Raw genomic sequence first — 9,018 nt, 5'->3', positions numbered from 1 at the left:
GACAAATACCTCAGATTTACCCGGTAAATATGTGTAAATATCGGATAAATATCAGTATTCATGTATAGCACATAGATAATGAAATTAATCCATCCCAGAGATATAAAGCCCTTAGGTATGTAACCAGGACAACCTGTGTAAGCCCCCTTAGCCCATAGTGTCTGTCTATTATCCCCAGATACTGAGAATCCCGGATAAGGTCCCAGATAAAGTCCCAGATAAGGTCCATGATAAGGTCCAGGATAAGGGACCAGGATAAGGGACCAGGATAAGGTCCAGGATAATGGACCAGGATAAGGGACCAGGATAAGGTCCAGGATAAGGTCCAGGATAAGGGACCAGGATAAGGGGCCAGGATAAGGGACCAGGATAAGGTCCAGGATAAGGGACCAGGATAAGGGACTAGGATAAGGGACCGGGATAAGGGACCAGGATAAGGGACCAAGATAAGGGACCAAGATAAGGGACCAGGATAAGGGACCAAGATAAGGGACCAGGATAAGGGACCAGGATAAGGGACCAGGATAAGGGACCAGGATAAGGGACCAAGATAAGGGACCAAGATAAGGGACCAAGATAAGGGACCAGGATAAGGGACCAAGATAAGGGACCAGGATAAGGGACCAAGATAAGGGGCCAGGATAAGGGACCAGGATAAGGGACCAAGATAAGGGACCAAGATAAGGGACCAGGATAAGGGACCAAGATAAGGGACCAGGATAAGGGACCAAGATAAGGGGCCAGGATAAGGGACCAGGATAAGGGACCAAGATAAGGGACCAAGATAAGGGACCAGGATAAGGGACCAAGATAAGGGACCAGGATAAGGGACCAAGATAAGGGGCCAGGATAAGGGACCAAGATAAGGGACCAGGATAAGGGACCAAGATAAGGGGCCAGGATAAGGGACCAGGATAAGGGACCAAGATAAGGGACCAGGATAAGGGACCAAGATAAGGGCCCAGGATAAGGGGCCAGGATAAGGGACCAGGCTAAGGTCCAGGATAAGGGACCAAGATAAGGGACCAGGATAAGGGACAAGATAAGGAACCAGGATAAGAGGCCAGGATAAGGGACCAGGATAAGGTCCAGGATAAGGGACCAGGATAAGGGACCAGGATAAGGGACCAGGATAAGGGACCAGGATAAAGACGCCTTTATTTCGGTGTTATATGAAGTCAGGTTGTCATATCAGTGTTAAAAGTTGATTAGTTATTAAGTCCTTGGTGGCACCTTCATGAACATGAAATAAAGGTCATGGGGTGGTCTCTTCATCACACTGAAGGCAAAACAAGAGCTTCTGAAAAAAGCTAGTCTTTCGCTTACTTATATTGTGTAGGTAAAATTGTTTGGCATAGTTTGGTCAAGCGTGGGTGCCAAGTCTGCAACGTTGGCAGCTCTGGCACAGTTTGGTCAAGTGCTAGGTTATATAACTGTTTAGTAAGGTAGTGGTTCTCACAGAGTATATTTTACTTGAACTGTATAATAACACAACTGCATGAATGATGTTAACTTTATTCGGATTGTTTCGCTGTTAAGAACGGCTCTGTTACAGTACAACAGGGTTTTATGAAAGTGCACTGTAGTAATCAAATTTATCAGTAGATGTGTCCTGAATTTCTGCAAGAACAAACAAAGTATTGTCACCATAAACAACTGAACATAAAATATTAACATGGCATATACAGTAATGGAAATATTTTTTTTAATGGCAAGATCATGTGAAAGGTAGATATTTTAAACTAAAACAGGTCCGTGGTATGTTTAATGGAACGTTTCGTTTCTTTTAGTAACGCAATTATGCTTTTACTTGACGGAGTCGTGACGTCACGCGTCAGACTCACTCCGTCGAGCTCGGTCAGAATCTTCCCTTTCGAAATTATAAATTAAATGTGGGTAATTCTATTTTCAACGCATCCGAGGGCTACTATTTTGCTGAAAGAAGTTTGTTACACGAAAATAGCCTGAAATTTCTTAGAGTAAGAAATTTCCGAATACGCCCCCCTCCCACACCATGTCAGATGCGGCGCACGCATCTTACACAATTCTAGATTTTGTAGCGGTGATTTTCCATAAAACAAAGTAAATGACATGTCAAACTGTTCTCTACAATGTCTGTTTTATTATAACCAAACAGCGAACATGTTAGTTTATAAATTGTATACAATCTTACGAAGAAATCCTCACCGTTCACATCCGTCTCTGCAAATTCCTGCTTATAAGCCATACAGAAACCAAGCAGCACATTCATGGTAGGCCGATACGTATGTCATAACGTTACATACCGTCGAATCTGCAGGGTAGAATATCTCGCTAGCACGATATGGCATGGACCGCAAACCAAGCAGCACATTCATGGTAGGCCGATACGTATGTCATAACGTTACATACCGTCGAATCTACAGGGTAGAATATCTCGCTAGCACGGTATGGCATGGTCGACCCGGACGGACGGACGGACGGACAGACGGACAGAAATCTAATATCGGTCTGATTGCCTTTCGCCGCGGAAGCGCGGCGAAAGACAAAAATTCTTATAAGGTTTGCACACATACTCGGATAAGATTTATTTTTATATTATATATTTATTTTCTAAATAAAAATCATGTATGTATTCGCAGACAAATTCTATGATATGGTTACAGCTTTTAGTCAAAGACCAGACATTTACTACATATAAATCTATACATTATGAAAGATAGCCAAAAGAATCTGATTATGTAGGAAAGTTAGGGACTTGTATTACGCAATAGGTCAAATCCCTGACCCCCAGGATCACGCATGCGTACTAAGTGCGCGGGCCCGGGTGAAACCGTTAAGTAACGGTCCTTGCATTTGGGTCCTTGTACGTTTCGGCATGAATAAGGCGTCGTATATCGCTTTTCGCGAAACATGGCCCCACCATTGTCTACTTCTCGTCCCGGTAAAGGCTGAGAGTCAAAGGAAATGTGATGTAAGCCCAAAATGCGGGGACATTGGTGGTTAGCGTGCAGCAACTGTTTCCTCGGAATTCGCCCCCCTCCCTCTATGTTTAGAAGGGCCCTCGATCGGTGAGTACAATATTACTACAGATGCTGTCGTAAGTGTTGTTATTAATCATTTACAACTTTTATTTGCTATTTAGAGTTTTTATTGACGTGACATCGCCAGAATTACGATTACACAAATGATAAAGATATGTCCCAAACGTACTAGCTAGGTATACTACTATAGTTACCTGCCCCCCTCCCCACGAGAAAATCTCTAATCTAAACCAAAAAAAAAACATGTTCATGCATGCTTGGCATAAACCAGAAACAAATGCCTGTTGATAGTTGTCAAACAGGCATCCATGTCATGTTTAAGATGTAGCAAATGCTGAAGAAATAAATTTCACTGTATTTAATAAGAGTAGATATATATGATATACTAAATTACTGAAGGGGGAGCAAGTATTGACAAGATTAACAAGTATAATTGATTTCTTCAAGCAAAAGTTTCAAAGTGACACTCATATACATGTAATTGATGAGATAGAATCAGCAGTGTTAAGTGACTATGAATAAAACTATTGTTTTATTAAAGGCATAACATATTCTTTTTTTCGTTTCAGTTACTAGTGTTTAGTAATTCAGTTACACTTACAGATGTTTGATCAATATAATATTTCAGGTAGAATTTATTTGAGGATGCCCAGATTTAGTCATGAAGTTTTTAACTGTGACATTATTTATCTTTCTATATAATACACATATGGCCACTCCAGTACACGAACAGTGGAGACTTCCTTCAAAAGTGCAGCACAGCTTGTGAGGAGGATGGCAGGGAACAAAGCAAGGAACTGTCAGAAGCTCTTCTGCTGAAGTACTGCCAAAGGCTCTTTAGGTAAGACCATAGTCCTGCATATTCATGCTCAGCAGTAGCAGAGTCAGTGTATACTGAGGCAGGCGACCATCCTGATTCCTCATTTTTTCTCGCTTGTTGTTAGTTGTTGTTTGATAATCTATTGGGACGAGGCACGGCATGATATTTCTTGAGCATATTGTTTCGTTTTTAATTTATGTCTGTCCAAACTTGTAGGGCAGATTTCAAAGTGAATTTATGTTCAATGGTACTTTGGTGGTTTTCTTATACAGGAAAGGGTTTGTTTCAAGGACTCCAAACCCACAGCAAGAAGTCCAACATGCAGGCACTGAGGGAGACAAGCTTACACTGAGGCCATGACAGCAGTGGTCTCAGATGTATATTGGAATGGGGAGTTCTTTTATTACACGCACAAGCAGTTCTATAGCATACAATCTGGTGCACCATACATGTAGGTGTTCAAATAACATTGACTATTATAATTCCACCAGGTGCCATCATACCGCCACCTCAAAAAAAACGTTAGTATACAGGTCTTCCCAAAATTGTCTTGAACACCGAATGTTAAATATCTGAAATGTAATACAATTCAGATATTTAGGTGTTGAAGACAATCTTCAGAAGGCCTCTATGACAATGTTTTTTGAGGAAGCGGTATAATGGCACCTGGTGGAATTAAGCGAATGTATGTTACTAGTAAGTTTATGCAGCTACAAGTTGATTTTTGCATTTGACATATATGTTTAGAATGTATAGATTGACATTACTGTACATGTAACATACAGATATCATCTGTTTTTAAATCAAATAATGAAAAAGCAGTACTTGAATAAACACGTAGCAGTAAGTAACTGTAAATCCAGAAATGTTCGCGGTTTAACGTGAACTCAAAATTGCTGCGAACAACCGCATACTAGTGCCTTTTCGGCTTAAGACCCAGATACATATGTGACTGTTACGCAACCACAAACTCATAGCGATTACCTTCCTACTGTGAACTTAGATGCATTTACAGTACATGGCACTGATCATGTTGACAAAGTGTAAAATGTAGCATGGGCCCCACTAAATGTTGACCTACATATTTCTAAGTTTTAAATGATAAATCATTGATTGGATGATATGTAGTAGTTACATGATGCTGTCTATTGAAGGGTGAAACATTGCAGGCCACACTTAATGTTGACCTACACATTTCCATGTCATTGCAGGTCAGTTTTCCTTGTAATGCTACTGTTTCTTTGCACTTCTCAAGCTTTCATTATACAATCATACTTTCATTGGTGACATGATATTATCATTGACAACAAAGTCAGGATTTTGCACAGAACATGATACTACTTGTATTTACTGTATATAAAGACTATTCTTGTATGTATAATTTACCAAGACAAATATGTTTAGATTGTGTGGTTTATGTGTGTGTTAATACATGTACAGAGTAGCCTACTAGGTGGTAGCTGATAAAACTATACATTTTATTTGCAGTGTATACTAGTATTCTTCAGAAAATGTAACTAAACTTTATCTAATAAATTTTGCTGTATTTTATCAAAAGCATGTCCTTCTGATTCATAGTTGTGAATAAATGTGGACGTGGGTAATTTAGGATGTCATACAACATGGTTTGTGAACTTCCAGGTAAATGTTACAGATGGGTAAATGCCAATAAGTATGAGATATAACGCGAGTGGTAAATGCAGGTATATATACCCACGGTAAAGGCCGGTAAATGATATTTGACGTGAGTGGTAAATCCCGGTAAATGCATCTATATACCCACGGTAAAGGCGGGTAAATGGCAGTAACTGTGACTTATACCGCGAATGGTAAATCTCGGTAAACACGCCTTTACATGAACCGGGTAAATGTGGTAAATTTAGGCAACCATTACTGGACTTACCATGTAGGGTAAATGTCGGGTAAATCTGCACATTTACCGACGGGTAAATGGCCGGTAAATTACCGGTAAATGTAACCTTTACCAGGCTTTACATCACATTTACCGTTACGGTAAATTCGACTTTTCATGCAGTGCTGTATCTGAAACACTCAAGAGGTCATCTACAGATTCTGTGCAAACTTCAGACGATGTTAAGCCAGTTTGACTATCACACTGTATTTGAGCTAACTGAATCTCGGTGCAGTGTTTGCTGCCAACTCTCTCCTGTGTGTGCACATGTACACATGTTAGTCCATGCGCGACGCCTGCTGTTTCATGGCTACCTTCTTACTCCGGATCCACTGACGTTCAAGTAAACTTACTACACAACAGAGACGATATCCACACCTGTGTAACTTTGAGGACACCCCGTATCATTTTTATCTTGTTCATTTCAGTGAACACGAAAGAAAAGACCAGACAGTGTTGTTTACCTTGTCACCTGCACCTAACAAAGCACCTGTGACCTTTGAGGGACTTTGAGACTTTATTTGAAATTCCACTTCATGACAATGACATGCATACAAAACGTCAATATTTACATACCGTCCGACCTTGCACCAAAATGGCGGATGGGGCACTGCATCTTGAATGCATGTATTGCCTGTGGTTGTTCCGCAGTTTGCAACTGTATCCCACGATACCTTTGCTGCATTCGTATGCAGTTTGGCATGTCGTGTGCCCGTATGTAGGAGAGCATGCACGTCGTTTTTTTTACACCATTAGCAGTTGTTATAGCTTATCTAATATTTACGCCCCTATCTTCATTGAAGTGTGGAACAGTCGTTGACTTTTTGCCTTGCCGCCGGCAAGGCTTTACGCCAGCTTTCTTCCATGGATCCATGGATGGACGGACCTGTTAACCCAGCCCTTCCAAAGCCCCTTCCAAAGCCCCTTCCAAAGGCCCTTCTTTCCTTGCCGAGTTTCATGGCTTAGTTACACGATGGTACATTCCAGGCGAGTATTAAAACGCTCTTCTAGACGCATGTTACTGTATGTAGTCCAGCGTAATAAATCTACGCTTTAACTCACCATGTTTATATAAAGATATATCACAAATTGCATCAGAAGGAACTTAGTTTGTAATAAAAAATAATGCATATTCATTGTGGGTCAAAAAGTTTTACAAAACCTGTTTAATGTGCCAATAATTCATCTGACATAAATTATGTGCAATGGCCTAGTGGGTAGAGTGTTCGCCTTGCATTCGGTAGGTCGTGAGTTCGATCCCCGGCCGAGTCATACCAAAGACTCTAAAAATGGTACATGCTGCTTTCTCTGCTTAGCACTCAGCACTAATGAGGAAGAGTATGGAAGTTAAACACACATCACTACCAGCGGACCAGCCCCCTGCTGTAGTGGCTTGCACATGTGTGGCCCAAGGGCTTCGAAGTGGGGATGGGCGCCACCCTACGCGTCTGTAGATGCATGGGCAAACTTTAACTTTTAACTTTAAATTATGATAATGAGGGGGAGGGGGGCGACATGTGGAACTCGGGATTTTTAAGCGTAGAATCTAGTCTAACTTACCAAAATAACATAAAATACGCGGCAAGGCACAGCTTTTTAAAAAAGATTTCTTGTTATGTCTAAGGCTTCTAAGCTACTAGTACTTGTTTTTTCTCCAAGCAGATGTTGGGTTTGTCCAGCGGCTTCATGATGAGCACAACAGCTGTTGCCTGTCTAATAAGACTCCAACTCCAAGCAGATGGTAGGTTCTGGATTTCTACACTGCATTGGTCACATATGTAACTGAAATAGAGAGGAATATCAAAAGATATCAATTGTGCGAATGGACACCTAATTTGCATAAATGATAAGAATTCCATAGTGGTAAATGATGGGATTTCATTCTTCCGGCATTTGGAAGTTAATAAGCGCTGAACATTTAAAATAGATATTAATCGTGTAAATCAGGGCCTCATTTACATCATTTGTGATCAAATGCTACAAACACCCTCTTTGCTGAGATGAGACATTCATATTTTGAACAACGTGTTTTTATCTGGGTCCGGGTCTAATTGCACATATAACTCAAAATCCTTTTGACGGTTTAGTCTGACATGTGGGCATGTCGGTAGTTAAATTGAGTAACATTTAGCCACACCGCATACACCTTAATTCTTTCTCGGGGTATTGTGTCCTACGGACTCTTATTGTACATTGTTGCCCAACCGAGCTAAGTGCGGGTCACATTAAAGACAAAAAGGGTAAAGGTAGTCTCGTAGCTTTTTGAGGCCGTAGGGACACTGTGCCAGGTGCTCCCCCGTGTCTACTTGATCATGGGTTACGCTGCATGTCGCAAGGGGCCCCTGCTAAAGACCCTGTTAAACCCCGCGGTTGTACGGTATCATAATACTTGTTTATTGACAGAATTTACCTCATAGAGAGGGGGAGAGAGACGTATGTGCCTGACTCTCCCCCTAACTTGTTCCCTATATACAAATATCCATCTCTCTCAATATATATAAAGATATATGGATAGATGGATAGAAACACACACCTCATACACAAACCAAACATTAGACATTTTAAAGTTAAAACCACACAATCACACACACACACACACACACACACACACACACACACACACACACACACACACAATCACACACACACACACACACACACACACACACTCACACACACACTCACACACACACACACACACACACTCACACACACACACACACTCACACACACACACACATTAAATATTTCCTGTGGACAGGTATTGTTTCATGTATATATTTACTCATCAGCATAGTATGTTAAAAGGTAACATCCAACTCCATTTCTTATGTCTTTATGAAGGTTAGACATCAAGGTAAACAATATTCAAATGCAATTCAATTTAAAAAAACGAATATTTACTTCCGGACGTTTCGAGTGACATCCATGACTCTTCTTCAGCGTCACGAGAATGAACTGACAGAACAATTCATTACAAGTACAGCTAACTAGAAAAACTTGTTGAACCACTAACTCATAAGCACCATATGTAAAAGTCACTCAAATGTAAATCATGTAGGAATAGTTCCCTATGGTCAGACAACACCAATGTCCTTAACTCCCGCGCATCCTATAGATTTTCATCATTGCTATTAACTTCAAACCCCACTGGAAGTTGGTCCATCCTAAGGACCGTGCACACAAAGGCACCAAGGCTGACGTCATCTACAGATTTAAGTGTGAAGGTCCACAATGCAACGACACCTACATTGAGGAAAAAA

The 9,018-nt window shown here is 40.9% G+C and overlaps 1 long non-coding RNA gene across 1 annotated transcript; it reads left to right on the top strand.

Annotated features, from left to right (window-relative positions):
- The first annotated feature begins 2,844 nt into the window (after positions 1–2,844).
- On the top strand, positions 2,845–4,363 carry LOC118406303. The gene is made up of 3 exons (XR_004830017.1): positions 2,845–3,050; positions 3,746–3,864; positions 4,116–4,363. It is a non-coding gene; the product is annotated as an uncharacterized LOC118406303 (long non-coding RNA).
- Positions 4,364–9,018: the final 4,655 nt, after the last annotated feature.

Source organism: Branchiostoma floridae, chromosome 19 (assembly GCF_000003815.2).
Source record: "Branchiostoma floridae strain S238N-H82 chromosome 19, Bfl_VNyyK, whole genome shotgun sequence".
Classification (NCBI taxonomy): Eukaryota; Metazoa; Chordata; class Leptocardii; order Amphioxiformes; family Branchiostomatidae; genus Branchiostoma; species Branchiostoma floridae.
This window is presented reverse-complemented; position numbering and strand designations above follow the sequence as displayed.